Source organism: Lontra canadensis, unplaced genomic scaffold (assembly GCF_010015895.1).
Source record: "Lontra canadensis isolate GAN:19392208 unplaced genomic scaffold, GSC_riverotter_1.0 scaffold2, whole genome shotgun sequence".
Taxonomy (NCBI): Eukaryota; Metazoa; Chordata; class Mammalia; order Carnivora; family Mustelidae; genus Lontra; species Lontra canadensis.
Window position 1 is genome coordinate 64,726,493 of NW_022630996.1, and position 21,969 is coordinate 64,748,461.

The following is a 21,969-nucleotide window of genomic DNA, read 5'->3' on the forward strand; positions in this document are numbered from 1 at the left end:
CAAGACCCCTATTTGCTTCCCAACTTCCCTCATTCTCTTGCCTGCCTGCCCAGTCTCTCATTTTATTTTAGTCTCTGACTTTTGCCCCCATTGTTTCCTAGTCTATGTTTTAAGCCTTTCATTCTTCTTATACTCTGGAGACTTTGTTGTTCTTATTAAATAATTTTATGGCATCTAGCTTGTCTGTGAAACTAGGTAAACTTTACTGTTCTCTCTAGAGGAAAGGTAATTCTGAAATTGCTTTTAAAGTTTTCTTTTTCTTGCTGTGAAGTTTCCCTATCTTTATTTTTTAAAGCAAGAAAACAGAAGAAAATCCCATATTGCTAAAATAAAAAATATAAAGTATCTGAGTGTTACGTACAGGATGATTCCACATGAGGAATACATCTATGTATGTGTATGAATGCATACAGATACAGATATACATGCAGACTCACAGAGACAGACACAGACCTAAATATCTGTATGTGTATGTGTGAGCACAGTGAAAGGAATAGAAGAAAACACACCAAACTGTTAACATAAGATACCTCCAGACATGTGGAATTGAACTGGTAAAGGGTAAGATTACTAATTTTTTATACGCCTCCCATTGTTTGAATTGTATAATAAACATGTCTGACAATGAAATTGTTTTAAACTGCTGAAGTAGGAAAGTAGATATAATTAAATTATGCCCTTCCTCAGAAATTTTTAAACAAACCAAAAAAAGGTTTAATTAAACCGTGGGGCACTTGGATGTCTCAGTCAGTTAAACATCTACCTTTGGCTCAGGTGATGATCCCAGGGTCCTGCATCAGCTTCCTGCTCAGCAGGAAGTCTGCTTCTCCCACTCCCTCTGCCCCACCTGCTCCTCCTCTCTCAATCTCTCTCTTTCTCTGAAATAAATAAATAAAATCTTAAAAAATAAAAAAAAAACTTAAGCATCAGTTCTGTCCTAAGTATGACTCAACTGCAAAGCACAGGTTGAATTTTAAGTAAGTCAAATGAGAAGGGTATCATCACACTCTGTAGCAAACCATAATACTACTGAAGGAGACTTGGAAAGATTTAAGGCACATTTCTCTATCCATGATCAAAAACTAACAATTTATCACAAGAAGATGAGATGCACTCAATATTTTTAAGGATTTATGTTTTCTTTTTAAGGATATGATAGTAAGAGGCAATAGATGTGATGTGGGTATGAAACCACCCACATCACTGAGGCAAGTAGATTACAATAATGTATAAACACATGGGCCTGAGAAGTCAAAAAACCCCAGTATAAGAAACACAAAGAAAAAACATGAAGGTACATCAAAATCAAATTGCTTTAAACCATTAATATGTTAAAAAGGAGCCAGAAGGGATTTAAAAGATTTAAGTATGACAGTAAGTATCTAGAAACTAAATAATACAATAGGAGAATTGGAAAGTATCTTGAACTAAATGAAAATAACACAAAATATCAAAATGGTAGAATGTAGCTAAAGGAGTACTTCAACTGGAGAATATTAAATGCATATAGTAGGAAAGAAGAAAGGTCTCCAAGCAATGTGACTATACCTTAAAATACGAGAAAAAGAAGAGCAAGTAAAATTCAAAATAACTAGAAGAAAGAAAATAATTAATAAATACCAAGATGTAAGAACACAAAATAGAAAATAGAAAGCAATAAAGAAAATCAATGAAACCAAAAGCTGGTTGGTTTGTTTTCAGAGAAGATTTTTTAAAAAAATAAATACACCTCTAGCCAGACTGATAAGGACAAAATGTAAAAAAACATATACTGCCAATATCAAAAATTGGAGAGGCATGATATCCTACAGACCTAAATATAATTATGAACAACCTTATGCCAATCAATTCAGAAACTTGGATGAAACAAATTCCTTAAAGGACAAAAACTACCAAAGCTCACTCCAGAAGAAACAGATAAACTAAATAAATCTACATCTATTAAGGAAATTAAATTTGTAGCCAAATATCTTTCAACAAAGAAAAACCAAGGGTTAGGCAACACTACTGGCAAAGTAAACTGTACATTTAAGGAAGGAATAACATCAATTCTAGAGAAATGCTTCAAAAAAAAAATTAATGAGGCAAGAATACTTCCTAACTTATTATATGAAACCAACATCATTCCAAACCTACAACCAGACAAAAATAATATAAGAAAATTACAGACTGATTGTTCTGATGAATATAAATGTAGAAATCTTTAGCACACTTTTAATAAACTTAATCCAATAGTATAAAAAGGATAATAAATCATGAAAAAGTAGAATTAACCCCAGGAAGGAGAGTAAGGCTTAACATTCAAAAATGTGTAGGTTACCATTTTAGGGGCGCCTGGGTGGCTTAGTTGGTTAAGCGTCTCATTCTTCATTTCAGCTCAGGTCATATCTCAGGGTTGTGAGATCAAGCCCCACCTTGGGCTCTGCGCTGGGGATGGAACCTGCTTGAGATTCTCTCTCTCCAGCTCCCCCCACTCCCATTCACAAGCACTCTTGCTCTAACACACACAAAATGTGCAGTTTACTATTTTAATAAATAATGGTTGAACGTTGTTTCTAAAACAGTTCCCAGCAATGGCCATTTCCAGATATTCACACTCTTACTTAGCCCCCAGACCTTGAATGTGGGCTGTACTTTTTGACTTGTATCCAATAAATAGAATGGCAGAAATCATGGAATATCACTTCAGAGAAATAATTATAAAAAGACTATAGCTTCTGTATTGGTACTCTTTCCCTCTCTCTTAGATCACGTAGTCCTAAGGAAGGCCAACTGCTATGCCATAAGGCAGCCCTGTCAAGAGGCACATGTGCAGAAAGATTGGGGCCTGAAAACACCAACATGATCTGTGCTTTCAAGTACAACTACAGCTCTGGTCTATTGCTTGATCAGAACTTCAGAGAGATCCTGAGCCAGAGGTACGCAACTAAGGAGTATCTAAATTCTAGACCCACAGAAAATATTAGATAAACCATGTTTGCTATTTTAAGATGTTAAGATTTGGGATAATCTGTTATGCAGCAATAAATAATACATAGATATTTTTAATCGTATGATCACCTCAATAAACTCAGAAAAAGCATCTGACAAAATCCAGTACCCATTTATGATAAAAACATTACCAATTAAAAATAGAAACACAGAATGGCTAAAATTAACAACATAGGAAACAACAGGCGTTGGCCAGGATGTAGAGAAAAAGGAAAACTTGTGTACTGTTGGTGAGAATGTAAATCAGAGAAGCCACTGTGGAAAATAGTACGGAGGTTCCTCAAAAAGTTAAAAATAGAAATATCTTATGATACAGCAATCACATTACAGGGTATTTACCCAAAGAATATGAAAACACTAACTCAAAGGAATACATGGATCCCTGTGTTTATAGCAGCTTTACAATAGCCATGGTAATGGAAGCACTCTGAGTGTCCACTGATAGATAAATGGATAAAGAAGATGTGGTATATACATACACTGGAATATTATTCAGCCATAAAAAATGAAATCTTGTCATTTGCAACACCATGGACAGGACTAGAGAGTATAATACTGAGTGAAGTAAGTCAGTCAGAGAAAGAGAAATACTGTATGACTTCACTCATATGTGGAATTTAAGAAATGGAATAAACAAGCAATGAAAAAAAAAATAAGAGAGAGACAAATCAAGAAAGAGACTCTTAACTCTCAAGAACAAACTGATGCTTACCAAAGGGGAGGTGGGGGGGGTGGGTGAAATAGGTGATGGGGATTAAGGAGTGCACTTGTGATGAGCACAGGGTGATGTATGGAAGTGCTGAATTACTGTATTGTACACCTGAAACTAATATAATACTATATATTAACTAACTGAAATTAAAATACAAACTTCAAAAAAATAGAAGAAAACTTCTTCAAGCTGAAAAAAAAAAAAAAGGCAGTGTGACATAAAAGTTAGTGGTGAGAAACTGAATACCTTCCTCCTAAGAACAGGAACAAATCAGGGATGTCCACTCTAATCACTGATTTAACCTTGTATTATAAATTCTAGAAAATGCTACAAGGCAGGAGAAAAGAAAGGAAGAAGTAAAGCTGATTTTATTCACAGAAGATATTATCATCCACATAGAAAATCCAATGAAATCTAGAGAAAAAAAACCCACTAAAATTAATAAATATGGGGCGCCTGGGTGGCTCAGTGGGTTAAAGCCTCTGCCTTCAGCTCAGGTCAAGATCCCAGGGTCCTGGTATCGAGCCCCGCATTGGGCTCTCTGCTCAGCAGGGAGCCTGCCTCCTCTTCTCTCTCTGCCTGTCTCTCTGCCTACTTGTGATCTCTGTCAAATGAAAAAAATCTTTAAAAAAAAAAGAATTGATAAATAAGTTCTCAAGGGTACAAGATATAAGATCAATATACAAAAACATTTGTATTTCTAGATATTAGCAACAATTAGAATTTTAAAATAAAAAATTTACAAAAAATAAATAAAGACAATAAAAAACAATTTGGAAGAGCCTTGAATAATATAAAATATTTAGTGATAATTCTGACCAAATATGTACAAGATCTATATACAGGAACTATAAAACGTGGCTGAGAAAAGTAAAACCTAAAGAAAGAAAAAAAGAAAAGAAAAAAAACCACAGGTCTTTCAATTTACTGTGACACTTTTGGGAAGAAGCTAATCTCTGTGTTTCAGCCATAAAATATTACTAGTCTCTTAATTTAAAAGGAGATTTACATATGCATATATAAATCAAGTGAGGCCATAAATGTATATAAAATGATAATATGAAAAGATGCAAATGTGGACTGAATTGATACATGGATAATGGGAAAATGGTGACCATATTTGGACTGCAACTCTATCCTTGAAAATAGCACCAGGAAGCATAGAGCCATAGAAACGTCTCTTAGTTTTGCAAAGGAGAAGATGGAGCTATTAAACCCTATATTCTATTTTTTATTCAAGGTCTTTGAACATTCTTAGTAAAATATATTTTACCAGATAGAATACTGGGTTTCCCGAATGTTTATAGCAGCAATGTCCGCAATAGCCAAATGATGGAAAGAACCTAGATGTCCATCAACAGAGTAATGGATAAAGAAGATGTGGTGTATATATATACAATGGAATACTACGCAGCCATCAAAAACCCCCGAAATCTTGCCATTTGCAATGACATGGAGAGAACTAGAGGGTATTAAGCTAAGCAAACTAAGTCAATGAATAATCATATGATCTCTCTGATATGAGGAATTTGAGAGGCAGGGCAGGGCGTCATGGGGGTAGGGAGGGAAAAAATGAAACAAGATGGGACCAGGGAGGGAGAAAAACCATATAAGACTTTTAATCTCATGAAACTAACTGAGGGTTATTGGGGTTTGTGGGGGAGGGATAGGGTGGTTGGGTTATGGACACTGGGGAGGGTATGTGTTATGGTGAGTGCTGTGAATTGTCTAAGACTGATGATTCACAGACCTTTACCCCTGAAGCAGATAATACACTGTATGTTAATAAAAAAAATAAAAATAAAATAAAAAGAACATTGGGTTTTCTATTATTACGTAAAAAACTTTAAAGATTTATTTATTTATTTGACAGACAGAAATCACAAGGAGGCAGAGAGGCAGGCAGAGAGAGAGGAGGAAGCAGGCTCCCCGCTGAGCAGAGAGCCCAATGCGGGGCTCGATCCCAAAACCCTGAGATCATGACCTGAGCCGAAGGCAGAGGCTTTAACTCACTGAGCCACCCAGGCGCCCCTGTAAAAAAAAAACTTTAATGAGGAAAGTATAACTACACAGTATAAACTTGTAACACATATACACCAACACAGCTACAGCAAAATATATTAGCAAGGGCTAAATGACAAATGTCACTTCAACATGACAGCAGAGGAAAGAAGAGCTAGCTGTAAGGACACCATCAAAGCTGAAAGAATGAACTTAATACTTAACGAGTTCCTAGAATCACATAAACTCATATAAACCTTTCATTTGCCATTCTTTGTGCTAACAGTTCTGACAAAAAAATAGGACTCACAAGGTTTTCTGTTAAGTTGAGGAGAAAGATGTACTCTAACTGGAAATTTGGATAAATTCTCTGATATATATAATTTAAACAAGAGATATTATTATGGTATATACTGCCAAGTAAGGCCTTACATATTTCCTCAAGCTTTATATTAAGGGACCTACATTTTTATGTCCAGTCAGGTGGCCTCTCATTTCATAGACCTGTCTATGGCACACTTGATAATTACAAAAATCAGTGTGAACTATGCACTGTGGAAAACCAGCTTCTCTAAAGTGTTCTAACATGAAGACAGAAGAGTGGCAGCCTTTTCCTAATTTTGATGGGAAAGAATATTTCAACAAAATTTCCTAAACTTTAAGTATTTCCCATAAACATTCTTAAGCACTTCAAAAATCTATCGTTTTTGCCTTCTACCAACAAACAACAAAATACAAGCAGAAAATTATCATTAACATAAAGTAAACTTCCTTAAAATAGTATACTTGTATGGAAACATGCCTATGGTTGTGATTTTCCTTGTTACATTCACCACATATTTCTTGCTAGTTAGTTCCTACTTCCTATGATACTTTTACAATGTATCCATATCCCACAATGGTTTGCAGAGTCCCATTCTTTCCAGGTACCCCAGAAACAGAGCACATCTGGGACTCAGAATCTTCTTATCCAGTTCCATGCAGGCAAGAAGGTTGTCTGTATTACTGTGCCCTCTTCCCACAGTGCCTCACACAGTGCCTGGCCCACCAGAAAGCTCAGTAAGGTTCTGTCAAATTAAAAGATCACATGTGAGAAAGTTCATTCAAATAGGTAGTCTTCTTGCTGTTGCTAATAGGACTGACGCTATGAAACAATTCTCATCCGAAAGCTATTGTCAAAAAGACAGCAGTCTTGACACAAAAATAATAAATATACAAATTTATGCATAAAATGCTATCAACAATTTTTTTTAAGGACAAGCTCCTTGTGATAGGCAGAATTCTAAAATGACACCTCATGTCCCCCACCTTTGGAAGGCAGAGAGCTCACGACTATACCCCAACGCTATGTCTCTCACCTTTCAATAATCCTCTCCCCTTTGAGAGTGAATACAACAAGCTATCATTCCTATGATTGTATTCTGTGATGTGGCAAAAATGGAGATTATCCTGAGCGGGCCTGACCTCATCAAGGCAAGCTCCTGAAAAGCAGAGAGCTTCCTTCAGCTAGTTGTAGGAAAAAAGGAGAGATGTGATCTGGGTAGCCTGGAAGAAAACAAACACGTTATGCTTTGAACTGAAATGGGGGTCACATGGCACAGCACGGGGTGAGCTGAGGGGGCTCACTGGCTGACAGCTAGCAGGCAAATGGGTACAATGATCCTGTTGCAACCACAAGCAAATTATTTCTGCCAATAACCAGCGAGCTGCTTAAAAGGATCCTGAGCCCCAGGTATGAACCACAACCATGCCCAACATCTTGATTTCAAGAGAGCCTGAGGGCAGAGAAACCAGCCCTGCTGCACCTGGATGTCTACAGAAACAGAGCTAAGAAGCTAGTACGTTTGTGGTGATAAGTTACACAGCAATAGAAAACTAATACACTTGCTTAACTAAAATTGCTTGCAGTGCTTTGACATCTGAGCAGAATGTCTAATCTTAGGAATGTGTCGCAGATACCATTTTCTGAGTTTGATAGACTGTATCAGATCCAGGCAAAAGTCAGTGATGATTCTTATGGCCATTATCAATAAATGATCACATATAGAGAGTTTTCTCCATTAGCATTTTAAGCTCACAAACAGGGTCTCTACATAATTCAGGTTATACACAATTAATGCTGGTTTCCACATTGCCTGGGCTTATGTGAATAACACCATTATCAGCACCAGCTTTGTACATGTATCTTCATCCAGGAAAGTAATCTATCTTTGAATTTTCCACATAGGACAGAATGACTGTTCTGGAAAAGTTTCAAGTTTCCGTTATTTGGGACAAACATCTTAAACGTGATCTATCCAGCTCTGTTAACCAGAAGCAGAACAAAAGAAAGCATCCAGGCCCTTCATAAAGATATAGGGCACCAGCCTTGTTGATCTCATGAGCTTGTCAAGCAACTCACCTTGCAGACCTCAAAGAGAAGTCGGAAGGGTTGGGTCCAGAGAGAGATGCACGCCAGATGAAGGAAGAACAGCACTCCTTCCCCAGAGAAAGCCACAATTTTTGGCAGCTTGAAGAATAAAATTATTGAAGAACCCAGGGTACACAAAGAGAAGAGTGAGCACACTGGAGTCCTAGCAGGGAAAGAGGGTTCTAGAAGTCAGGTTATCCACTGGTGCTACTCCCTGGTGCCTAAGTCGTCATCTGATCCTTCTACAGCCTGTCAGCAACCTAAATAAACATTCCCCCTACCCAAAGAGAATCTCTTTCTTCCCACAACAAAATGCTTGAAGACACATAAAAGTCTTAAAGACACACAAAATCTATACTTTAACAAAACTAAAGGACCAAAGCATGGTATGTCAAACTGGGAAAAAAATCAATGGGAACCCATAACCTCAAAAGGCAGATTTTTCCAACCACCAAACAGTAGCTCTTTGATGCATTACTAACTTTCATGTGTACCTCTAGAGCCCAGATTTTGGTCTATGTTCCAATTCTCCACTATGAAAAAAGAGGAATCCTTGAAAGGTAATCCAATTCCAGTTCACAGGGCAGGAAACACAAAACAGCTGTGAAACATCCAGCTGTTACCAGAAAACTAAGACCCTTTCAAAAATGTCGGGGGACAATGCTAAAATGGACAAAGGAGTCTGCCTATAGGGATTCCTAATAGCCAAACGGTGATTATGTATTTGGGCATCACAAGGAAAATAAAATCATGCTTAAATGGAACAAGTTGAGTTAGGGAAAGACCATTATGATTTCAAAAGAGAAAGTTTTTATAAAGGGCAAAAGGCAGTTATGAAATAAAAGAAGCATGAACATAATAGGATATGGTTGGTTTTAATCCATGGAACTAACTGCAGAGAGTAAGGAGGAAGGCAGGCAACTACTGCGAGAAAAAGGAGGAACTGTACCCAAAGCAGGAATGACTGGTCAGGGCCTGAAGAGAGCCTAAGGAGCACTAGTGTAGGAAGGGGAGCAACAAGGGTACACTCTAATACCAGGGCAGGTCAATATAACACAGTAACAGACAGAAGAGCATGTGATGTTGCCTAAGCAATATTTACAAAGAACATACCTGGCAGAGAGACACCAGATTACAAAGGAAACATCTGTGAAACCAAGGCAGGAGGCATTTTTTGGAAATGAGTTAAATTTTAATAACTAAGTGAAATTTAACCCTTAAAAAAAAAAAAAAAAAAAAAAAAAAAAAGAACCCAAATGACTGCTAACCAGTAACACAGATCTGAATCACTGTGGAAAAAGCAACCAAGACCCCAACAGTCAACAACTCAGGTCCTATAAACCCAGCTGTTCTGATAGGCACTGGTTTGTCTGTGGATCTGTAAAGATTACACTATGCCAAGAAGATTGAAAAAGTATCACTGAAACCCCTGCAAATAATTTAATTAAGTAGCTCTATAACCCTAGGAAGGTATAAAAAGACACACAGAAATAATAATAAACTTCATTAAACCCACAATGTTGGTGTTTTAAATAGGATGAATATAAGTACAGTAATATAATTTGCAATAATCATATCTGTGCTTGTTTTCCTTATTTGTGTCATCTTCAATTTCTTTCATTAATGTCTTGTTGTTAGACTATAGGTCTTTCACACCTCCTTGGCTAAATTTATTCCTTTTTAATGCAAATATAAATGGAACTGTTTTCTTAAATTCTCTAATAGTTAATAGTGTATAGAAAAACAACACATTTCTGTATATTGATTTTGTATCCTGCAAATTTAATAAATTCATTTATTAGTTCTAATAGATTTTGGGGGGAGGGTTTAAGATTTTCTATGAGTAGTATCATGTCATCTGCAAACAGTGGCAGTTTTTCTTCTTCCTTTCCAATTTGAATGCATTTTATTTCCTTTTCTTGCCTAACTGCTATAGCCAGGACTTCCAATACTATGTTAAATAAAAGTGGCAAGAGTGGGCATCCTTGTCTTGCTTCTGATCTTAAAGGAAAAGCTTTCAGCTGTTCACCATTGAGTATGATGTTAGCTTCGGTCTGTCATGTATGGCTTTTATTCTGTTGAGGTACATTCCCTGTATGCCTACTTTGTTGAGAGTTTTTAATCTTAAGTGGGTGTGGAATTTTGTCAAATGCTTTTCCTGCAGCTACTGAGAAGATCCGACATTTTATCCTTTGTTTTGTTAATGCAACAGATCTATTTCAATAGGCAAGAACAAAAGTGAAACAAATGGGACTATATCAAACTAAAAGCTACTGCACAGTGAAGGAAACCATCAACAAACAAAAAGGCAACCTACTAAATGGGAGAAGATATTTGAAAGTGGTATATCCAATATGGGGTTCAATCTAAAATATATCTTTATAGAACTCATACAACACAATATTTTTTTAAAAATCTGAATAAAAAAATGGGTAGAAGACCTGAATAAACACTTTTCTTAAGAAGACACAGAAATGGTCCACTGATCCACATCCTGGGTCATAAATCAGGTCTCAACCGGTATCAAAAGATTGAGATCATTCCCTGCATATTTTCAGACCACAATGCTCTGAAACTAGAACTCAATCACAAGAGGAAATTTGGAAAGAACCCAAATACATGGAGACTAAATAGCATCCTTCTAAAGAATGAATGGGTCAACCAGGAAATTAAAGAAGAATTGAAAAAATTCATGGAAACAAATGATAATGAAAACACAACGGTTCAAAATCTGTGGGACACAGCAAAGGCAGTCCTGAGAGGAAAATATGTAGCGGTACAAGCCTTTCTCAAGAAACAAGAAAGATCTCAGGTACACAACCTAACCCTACACCTAAAGGAGCTGGAGAAAGAAAAAGAAAGAAAGCCTAAAACCAGCATGAGAAGAGAAATCATAAAGATCAGAGCAGAAATCAATGAAATAGAAACCAAAAAAACAATAGTACAAATCAATGAAACTAGGAGCTGGTTCTTTGAAAGAATTAATAAGATTGATAAACCCCTGGCCAGACTTATCAAAAAGAAAAGAGAAAGGACCCAAATAAATAAAATCATGAATGAAAGAGGAGAGATCACAACGAACACCAAAGAAATACAAACAATTATAAGAACATACTATGAGCAACTCTACGCAAACAAATTTGATAATCTGGAAGAAATAGATGCATTCCTAGAGACATATAAGCTACCACAACTGAACCAGGAAGAAGTAGAAAACCTGAACAGACCCATAACCAGTAAGGAGATTGAAACAGTCATCAAAAATGTCCAAAAAACAAAAGCCCAGGGCCAGATGGCTTTCCAGGGGAATTCTACCAAACATTTAAAGAAGAACTAATTCCTATTCTCCTGAAACTGTTCCAAAAAATAGAAATGGAAGGAAAACTTCCAAACTCATTTTATGAGGCCAGCATCACTTTGATCCCAAAACCAGACAAGGATCCCATCAAAAAAGAATTACAGACCAACATCCTTAATGAACACAGATGCGAAAATTCTCACCAAAATACTAGCTGATAGGATTCAACAATACATTAAAAGGATTATTCACCATGACCAAGTGGGATTTATTCCAGGGCTGCAAGGTTGGTTCAATATCCGCAAATCAATCAACGTGATACAACACATTAATAAAAGAAAGAACAAGAACCATATGATACTCTCAATAGATGCTGAAAAAGCATTTGACAAAGTACAGCATCCCTTCCTGATCAAAACTCTTCAAAGTGTAGGGATAGAGGGCACATACCTCAATATTATCAAAGCCATCTATGGAAAAACCCACCGCAAATATCATTCTCAATGGAGAAAAATTGAAAGCTTTTCCACTAAGGTCAGGAACATGGCAGGGATGTCCATTATCACCACTGCTATTCAACAGAGTACTAGAAGTCCTAGCCTCAGCAATCAGACAACAAAAAGAAATTAAAGGCATCCAAATCGGCAAAGAAGAAGTCAAACTATCACTCTTCACAGATGATATGATACTATATGTGGAAAACCCAAAAGACTCCACTCCAAAACTGCCAGAACTTGTACAGGAATTCAGTAAAGTGTCCAGATATAAAATCAATGCACAGAAATCAGTTGCATTTCTATACACCAACAACAAGACAGAAGAAAGAGAAATTAGGGAGTCAATCCCATTTACAATTGCACCCAAAACCATTAGATACCTAGAAATAAACCTAACCATAGAGGCTAAGAATCTAACTCAGAAAACTATAAAGTACTCATGAAAGAAATTGAGGAAGAAACAAAGAAATGGAAAAATGTTCCATGCTCCTGGATTGGAATAACAAATATTATGAAAATGTCTATGCTACCTAAAGCAATTTACACTTTTAATGCAATCCCTATCAAAATCCCACCTATTTTTTTCAAAGAAATGGAAGAAATAATCCTAAAATTTATATGGAACCAGGAAAGACCTCGAATAGCCAAAGGAATATTGAAAAAGAAAGCCAAAGTTGGTGGCATCACAATTCCAGACTTCAAGCTCTATTACCAAGCTGTCATCATCAAGACAGCATGCTACTGGCACAAAAACAGACACATAGATCAATGGAACAGAATAGAGAGCCCAGAAATAGACCCTCAACTCTATGGTCAACTAATCTTTGACAAAGCAGGAAAGAATGTCCATGGAAAAAAGACAGCCTCTTCAATAAATGGTGTTGGGAAAATTGGACAGCCACATGCAGAAAAATGAAATTGGATCATTTCCTTACACCACACACGAAAATAGACTCAAAATGGATGAAGGACCTCAATGTGAGAAAGGAATCCATGAAAATTCTTGAGGAGAACCCAGGCAGCAACCTCTTCGACCTCAGCTGCAGCAACGTCTTCCTAGGAACATCGCCAAAGGCAAGGGAAGAAAGGTCAAAAATGAACTATTGGGATTTCATCAAGATCAAAAGCTTTTACACAGCAAAGGAAACAGTAAACAAAACCAAAAGACAACTAACAGAATGGGAGAAGATATTTGCAAATGACGTATCAGATAAAGGGCTAGTGTCCTAGTGTCCAAAATCTATAAAGAACTTAGCAAATTCAACACCCAAAGAACAAATAATCCAATCAAGAAATGGGCAGAAGACATGAACTGACATTTCTGCAAAGAAGACAGCCAGATGGCCAACAGACACATGAAAAAATGCTCCATATCACTCGGCATCAGGGAAATACAAATCAAAACCACAGTGAGATACCACCTCACACCAGTCAGAATGGCTAAAATTAACAAGTCAGTAAATGACAGATGCTGGCGAGGATGCGGAGAAAGGGGAACCCTCCTACACCGTTGGTGGGAATGCAAGCTGGTGCAACCACTCTGGAAAACAGCACGGAGGCTCCTCAAAAAGTTGAAAATAGAGCTACCCTATGACCCAGCAATTGCACTACTGGATATTTACCCTAAAGATACAAACGTAGTGATCCAAAGGGGCACATGCACCCGAATGTTTATAGCAGCAATGTCTACAATAGCCAAACTATGGAAAGAACCTAGATGTCCATCAACAGATGAATGGATAAAGAAGAGGTGGTATATAAATATATGCAATGGAATACTATGCAGTCATCAAAAGAAATGAAATCTTGCCATTTGCGACGATGTGGATGGAACTAGAGGGTATCATACTTAGTGAAATAAGTCAATTGGAGAAAGACAACTATCATATGATCTCCCTGATATGAGGAAGTGGAGATGCAATGTGGGAGGTTAGGGGGGTAGGAGAAGAATAAATGAAACAAGATGGGATCGGGAGGGAGACAAACCATAAGTGACTCTTAAGCTCACAAAACAAACTGAGGGTTTCTGGCGGGGGGGCGGGGAGCTAGAGGGGGGTAGGGTTATGGACAATGGGGAGGGTATGTGCTATGGTGAGTGCTGTGATGTGTGTAAACCTGGTGATTCACAGACCTGTACCCCTGGGGATAAAAATACATTATTTGTTTAAAAAAAAAAAAAGAAAAGAAAAAAGAAATGGTCCACTGGTACGTGAAAATGCAAATCAAAATCACAATGAGAGATTACCTCCCAGCATCAGAAGGGCTAGTATTAAAAAGACAAGAAATAACATGTGATGGTGAGAATGTGTAAAAAAAAGTAATTCTCATGCACTGTTGGTGAGAATGTAAATTTATGAAGTCACTATGGAAAACAGTTTGGAGGTGCCTCAAAAAATTAAAAATAGAAATATTATATAATCCAGCAATTCCACTTCTGAGTATTAATCCAAAGAAAACAAAAACACTAATCCAAAAAGACATCAGCACACCATGTATGTCAAAACATTATTTAACCAAGAGAGGGAAGCAACCTAAATGTCCATCAACAGATGAGTGAATAAAAATGGTGTTTAATATATACAGTATACATAAATATCAGGGACTATTACTCAGCCATATAAAAGAATGTAATCTTGCCATTTGCAACAATATGAGTGGACCCAGGGGATATTATCCTAAGTGAAATTCAAACAGAGAAAGACAAACACCACATGCTTTCACTTATATGTGAAATATAAAAAATCTATATGTGGAATCTAAGAAAAACAAAACAAATGAAACAGATTCGTAGATACAAAAACAAACTGATGGTTGCCAAAAGGGAAGGGGTTGGGGGGACGGATGAAATAGGTACAGGGAACTAGGAGTACAGTCTTTCAGTTATAAAATAAATAAGACATGTAGATGTACAGCACAGGAAATATAGTCAATAATATCGTAGCAATTCTGTACAGTAACAGACAGTAACTAGGCTATTACAGTGACCATTCTGTAGTATATATAAATATCAAAGCACTATATTTATATACCTGAAACTAATACAATATTATATATCAATTATTCTTCAATTTTACTAAAAGACTATTCTCAAAAATTACCTTTGCTCAGAAGCCTTTGTTGATTAAATCCCACTCAGCACTTAGTTTTGCTCCAATATTTCGCATACCCTGGACTATAATTATTCTTCTTGTGATACTTTAACCTCAACAATTTGACTGTCTCCTGTTTTCTATGTTATAGCCCCCACCTCATCTCCCCCCAACCCCCGCCAAGAGCACTTTCTCCTTCAAATCTCCACCTGAAGGGTCTAGCAAAGGTTTTTGACTTATTTGGGAAAGTAAGGGCTTTACATTGATTAAGAGTGGTTTTCTCAAACGATATAGGGTCAGAAGAAAACACCTTCGGTTCCTCTTCCCAAAGCCAATCACAGGAAATAGGAGGGCTATCAGTAATACGTGAAAATAACAGACATTCCAATATTAATGGTAATAAGGCTCTGTCTTCTCTATGACTAGCACTTCTGTTCCTTGTTCCTGTTGTGTGGAAACAAAAGTGACAAAATTTACATAAGCAGAGATGTCTCATGGTACTTGAAGGCAGATAAAGAAGAAGAAATCATCACCAATACCAAAATAAACTTCTGGGTTGTTGTTGTTGTTGTTGTTGTTTTTTCCAGTAAATTTAATAGAACCTAGAATTCAAACAAGGTTAGAGATGCAACCATATATTTGGGTGTTCATGTGAATCAATTATTTTGGTTCACTTGTCATTAACAGGGTTAGGGTTAGCTGAAGAACTCAAAACTCAGTAAAAATTGTTAGAAACTCAAATAGTGTTGGAGGCTCTGAAAGTCACAGTTTGACCTACGATTTTAGCTTGGAGCTACGTAAAATCCAGACAACTGTCTACCAAACTCACAGCAGTGGATTTGAAAGAGCACAACTTAATTCAGTTAAGGTTGGCATTCATTTCAAGTGAATTCATTCAGGCTGAAAATTGTCCCTTTGAATCAACCATTTTCTGGTGATTGGCATTTTATTGAGTTCATGGTGTGATCTTCTCCACTTCCTCGCCCCACACTCTTCACGAAGCCAGACACCAGGGAAAGAACTGGTTTAAAGGAGTCTACGCTGATACACAGCAAATAAGCATGATGCATGAGGCAGGAAGCTAAGTCATGGTCTTCTGAGGTTCATGGAAAAAAATCCATGATCCGTCCAATACAAAGCTGGCAAATATAAATACGAAGAAGTTTTGATACTGCAACAACTCTTATGTTTGTTTTTCTCCTCATCCATTGCCCTGTGAGGGTCTGATGGGTTTCTCCTCTCAAAATCTGCTTCCAATAAAAAACCCATCACCAGTCATCTGTAAGTTTTTGGATACTTAAATCAGAATGTAACCTCTCCCAGAATTACTTGAACTTTAAGAATTATAGAACAAAAAGCTTCATTCCTTTTCAAAAGAATTTCAGCTACAGGTGCGTAGGTGGGCAAGGTATTCTGGTGGAGGTGGGGGTAGGGGGATGGAGTAGGAGGAATTTCTAATGCCACTGGCATCATAACCCACGACAGCTACCCTCATCTCTAACCTCAGCTTGCAAGATCTAAAAGTATGCTCCCTCTCTTTGATTGTGGTCTTCTTTTTCTCACATGTGTGCATGCATGTGCATTATGTGTGCATGCATGTGTGTGTGCCAAGGTTACACAGAGCAAAGATATGGGATGTGATATCTATATGTACATAAGGAGATATCCGCATGGGTGTATTTTTACTTACAGCTATGTTTTATCAGAACTAAGACCTTGCCTAAAATCACCTCCAGAATATTAGCTAACAACACCCAGGCAAGCCTCCCGTCCAACTAAGTCACGTAGGTGACTGACAACAAGTCACTTAAACTGTCTGCATCTCAGTCTTCTCATCTGCAATATGATACAGCTGAAATAAATAGCTCTTAAGATCTTTTATAGCTCGACTCTTCTGTTATGACCTCTAGGCAGCAGCTTACAACTGGTAAATGGTTTTAAATAGATTAACTACATAAGGCCAGACACAAAAACTCATTTCTTTGTGCTTCCGTTTACATCGCATTTCACTTAGGATTTTAGGTTTAGAAAGAAGGCGGACAGGTTCATGCCACGAACACCTCCCGGTCTCCCCAGGCTCTGTGGGCCTGCCTTAACTCCCGAATCCGGGCACTGCTGCTCTCACGGCTGCTCAGTGACGGCGTCCTGGGCCACCTGGCTGCCAGATTATTTGTAAGCGGCACGATGTAGCAGTCACATCGCACGATGTTTGGCAATTCTGGTTCTGTCGACTAAATGCCAGTCGTGTCTTTATGTCACTGCCACTGTCACAACTACAAATGCCCTCACAAAACAACTAGGTCATTTTTACATTGTACTTCATCATTTGTCACTTAAATGAATGCTGTCTTGTATGCTTTCACATAAACCACTGTGGAATTTGTTGTCATATGTTTGGTTTATTTTGCTGGGATGGGAGGAGGTCTTTGTTTTGCTGTTTCTCATGTGTTCATTGCATTTCTATTACCAAACTGGAAACACCCTGAGCATAGAAATCATTATCTTCCATTTCTTTAATGTTTCTGAAAGCCCAAAAGATGGCATAAATGGGTTTTCTGTTAACATCTACTCAAAGATGGACTATCTTCCTTATTATGAACCTTCCCCTTTAACTAAACATAGGCCATTAAAAAAATTAGTCCTACCTACATACAATGAGGCACCTTCCAAGCCCAGATCTTTTCCATTCAATGAACAGAGTTTCACCAACTGCACCACTCACCAGATTTCCGCATCTATTGCTGTGATTTAATTTAAAAATGCTTTTGTTTCTACTGACTGGTTTCTTGGGGTCTGACCTAATTTCATCGAAACCCTGAATCCAGTGGCTAATGGACATTGCTGAAGGGAGAATTCTTAAGGACACTCCATTCCTTTATGCCATTTCAGTGATAATGGTTTTGTTACAAGCCTTGCTGGGCTTCAACGCTTTACCACCAAGAGATTTGATGATTGTTTGGCCAGTTTTATTGTGAAATATTTAGGTGGTCTTCTCAGCAGCTTAAGTTTTAATATATGTTGCTAAGACAATTTTATTAAGTTACTTTCCCTTCTGTTATACCCCTGAGGGGCACCTGCGTGGCTCAGTCAGTTGAGCGACTGACTTGGTTTCTGCTTCGGGTCATGATCCCAGGGTCCTGGGATCGAGCCCCACATCGGGCTCTCTGCTCATCAGAGAGCCTGCTTCCTCCTCTCTCTCTGCCTGCCTCTCTGCCTACTTGTGATCTCTGTCTGTCAAATAAATAAAAAGTATTTAAAAAAAAAATGAGGTGCAGTGCTCTACACATATAGCGATAGATTCAGCTGGTATGGCCACATAAGAGATTGAGACTGCGTAAGAGGTCGAGAGTTTGAGGGGTAAAATTTGTTTCAAACTCTGGGTACCATATGAGTGATAATCATTTTCTTGGGTAACATTTTTACTCAAACTTCCCACAAAAAGTCAGGGCAATTTTATATAATTCCTTAATTTTGAAATACTCTGAAATAAAATTGTCCAGTAGGGTATACCCAAAGTATACCTTATGAATTTTTTTTAAAGCAATGGGATCAGAGTAAGTGAAAAGTAGAGAAAAAAAGAATATACACGAGTTACAACAGCATCTGTACCATTACATCCTGTGTAGAAATTTGTGGATTTATGTATTTCTAATACAGAAGCACTGTTTTGTCATTGGCTACCATATCTATGAAAAAAAATTACCACAAAATTATTCTAAGGAGGTTTGAACCCAGAATCTTTGCTTTGCTTTATTTACCAGAGTTTATTTGGTAGCTTTGGGGAAAAAAAAATAATAAAATAGAAGGAAGTCACTTTAGAACTAGAAACAAAATTATAAAAAGAAGTTGTATTTGTGAAGTGTACCATGTATCCTAAAACAAGTCCTCCCCTAGAAGGTGGAGGAAAAAAAAACAACCCTTTGCCTACTTGTCATAACTGAACATGTCCCACTGGACAAGGGACAGGAACCCCTGTTCACAAATAGAAGGACATGGCAATTCTGTAGAAGTCTGGGTGGCTTTCAGTCACTGCTTCCTCTAAAAACATACTCTCTACCCCCAAAAGGTCATGAGGAGTAAGAAGCTATGTGAATTTTGTCTCACTTGGCATCCATAATTATATACTGGCTAAAACTCCATCATGGAAAAAAAAAGAGACAAGAGTGTAGCATTCATATCACATGGCCAAATGAATATATAGTGTTGGGAGGTGAAATATTAGAATGGACATCTGTATTACCTACCCTCTCTCATTTATAGCCAGAGGGCTCAGAAATGGGGCACATGAAATGAGAATCCCCACACACAGTAAGGGAGTGGCTCTGTTGAGATTCCACAGAGAAAAGCCTATTCCAACCTACAAAATTCTCACAGCTGCAGTGAGGAACTGGAGTTGGAGTACCATTCTGGACAAAACAGAAGACTCAGGCTACACAAAGTGGCTCCCAACATGGCTAATTAGTTTCTTCATCAAGACACTACTCCCTTAAAGCTCTCATTCTAGAAAAGAAAAAGTCTGTTCTGCAAATAAGAACCTTTTCCCCGCTCTCACAGAATTTATAAGTTTAAATATAGCTTTTCTTTCTTTCTCTTTTGTCTTGGGTCCTAACCTGAGAAAGGGAAACCAGAGTGTTTTCAGAGGATTCCACATGATGCAGAGATGTGACATGACCTAGCAAGGACTGACCAATATAACCTACAGCGATTTTAAAATGTCTACCATGCCAGAAGTATTAATAATCAATAAACAGATAAGGCTGAACTCAGATTCATGGCTCTTTGAAATCATGAATATGGTCCAGCACGCTTTCTACCTGTATACACAGGCTTACTGTTTGAGGCACTTTTTTTTGGTTTTTGGTGTTTTTTTTTAACATCACAAGGACCAGAGAAGCTGTCATTTGTCTCAAAGGCTGTGCAAACGATAGTTTCAGATGCCTTCTGAATTGTTTTGTTTCTCTTCTGAACTTCATTGCACCACCCATAGCTTCTTTGTACTAAACCAGGCTAGTTCTTCCTTCATGTTTATACCTTTCAAATATCTGTAGCTCGCTATTCTGTCCCTCATGTAAGATCAAGCATCCAGAAGGCATAATAACATTAAAAATGGAAACTGAAAAAAGACACTACTGGAGGTACTGACTGATCCATTAGGGCCTGAATTTCTTTCCCTTGGTAACCATATGAACAGCATTTAAAAATAAAGATTATAAATATTTTTAAATTCCTTCCCTGAAGGAGAAATAAAATTGTGTACTATCTTTTTACTCTGAAATAGACGGTTATATAAATAAGCACAACTTTTATCTCCTCACCTATAATAACCACCTTTTTAATAAAATTTAGATGTACTATTAATGCTTAAATAATAATTTAGTGACTAATGAATGTCAAGAGGAACATTATAAAGTTCTAAAGTTTAATGTTTTTATTCTAATCAAATAAATCGAGATAACGGACCTGACCAAAGAATTCAGAAAAATATAGGGCATCACTCAATATAGGATTGACTTTTGAAGCTCTTAAAATTTTCAGGGAATCATATGTGGGTCACTAACCACACAGAGCTTATGAAGAGAAACACAGGGAACAATGAGCCTTTGGGGGAAAAAATGGAAGTCTCTTTCAGTGCAGCTTTGACAATTGGTCCATCTATTGTAAAGAGCTAAAATTTCAGCAATAATAAATCTGACAGCAATCCATTAATAACAAATTCCTAGCTGATTTCATAAGAGCTGGTTCTGTCAACCTTTCCTCTGACTGAGAAAAGTCAATAGTGAATCCAGATGCAGATCGTCAAGGTGAATAGAGCAGAGCAGTGGAATACACAAATCCTGCCACTGGTCTGCCACCTGAAAATAAGCCTCAGTGCTTCCAGGAACATTTCACTGTCCTCTTTGTATTTTAGCAAGATCTCATTCAGCTGAGGAATAAGCCACTGGGGCAAACTTGTATCAGCAGGGCAGAGGAGGAAGTTTATAGAACATATACTCTTCCCAAACCTTACCAGATGATAAATGGAAGACTGGAGCACTTTTTCAAATCCTCTTTTTATCCCCTCAAACACAGTAACACTAAGAACTGTCATATATGCTCAATAAACAAGCAAACTGGAAAAGGATAAAACTTGGACAAGATAATTCAAGTTGATAGAAAAGAGAGATAGAAATGAAGGAATTTTAGATAATAACGGTAATGATGATGAGAACCATCTTATTACATAACAGCTACTATGAAAAATGCTTTATAAGTAGTTTTGCAGTGTCTACAACAGCCCCATGAGGTATGACTATTATTCCGAGTTTACAGACTTTTAAATCGAGGCATGCAATATTTAAGTAGCATGTCCAAGACGACACAGAGAGCAAGTAGAGGTAACGAGATTTATTCCGAGACTCTGACTACAAAGCCCAAGATCCTGACCACTGGGATGTCTTCCTTACATGTTCCCTGGGATTGATATTTCAAGAGAAATAAGCAGAGGCCAGACCTGATCCACAACACTTCTCTCATTCTCTCTTCTGATGCAAAAGAAAGCACTCTGTGGTCTAAGGTTTCTGACCAATCCTCCCTTCATCCCTCACTACTTCCATCACCTAAACTTAACATGCCTTTAACTGACCTGATTCTGAATCAGCCTCAAATCAAAAGTCAAGGCTGAACAGCAAAGTCATGAGGATGGGCAGAAAGCATAAAGATCATTAAAAAGGACAGGCTGATGGGGAAGATGGAATGACCTGGCTGTTAGGCACAGCCATGTTGAATCTTCCCTTCCCATATATGTTTGCGTTTCCTGAATAGTATGTTCAAGGAGGGTCATAAACCACTGGCTGATCCAATCTAAGAATCATCAATTCAGTCGATGGCAGATAAATGGATACCTCTGGGAGCCTTAACCTGACTTTCTAAAAAGGATTCTCTATCAGAAAAACCATCTGGATTTAAGATAAACAGTAACAGGAAGAAATTTG

General features: G+C 37.5%; 1 protein-coding gene across 6 annotated transcripts in view; it reads right to left on the reverse strand.

Moving 5' to 3' along the window:
- Positions 1–21,969, reverse strand: part of CDK14 (cyclin dependent kinase 14) — a 582,313-nt gene that overhangs the window by 436,563 nt on the left and 123,781 nt on the right. The window contains exons 1-2 of one of the 6 annotated variants that reach the window (XM_032875546.1): positions 2,563–2,568; positions 764–769 (exon numbers count right to left, since the gene is read on the reverse strand). The exons of the other annotated variants lie outside the window; for them this stretch is intronic. The gene's annotated coding sequence lies outside the window, so the exon portion shown is untranslated. Of the gene's footprint in view, positions 1–763; positions 770–2,562; positions 2,569–21,969 lie in introns of those variants that run through there. 6 annotated transcript variants of the gene reach the window in all.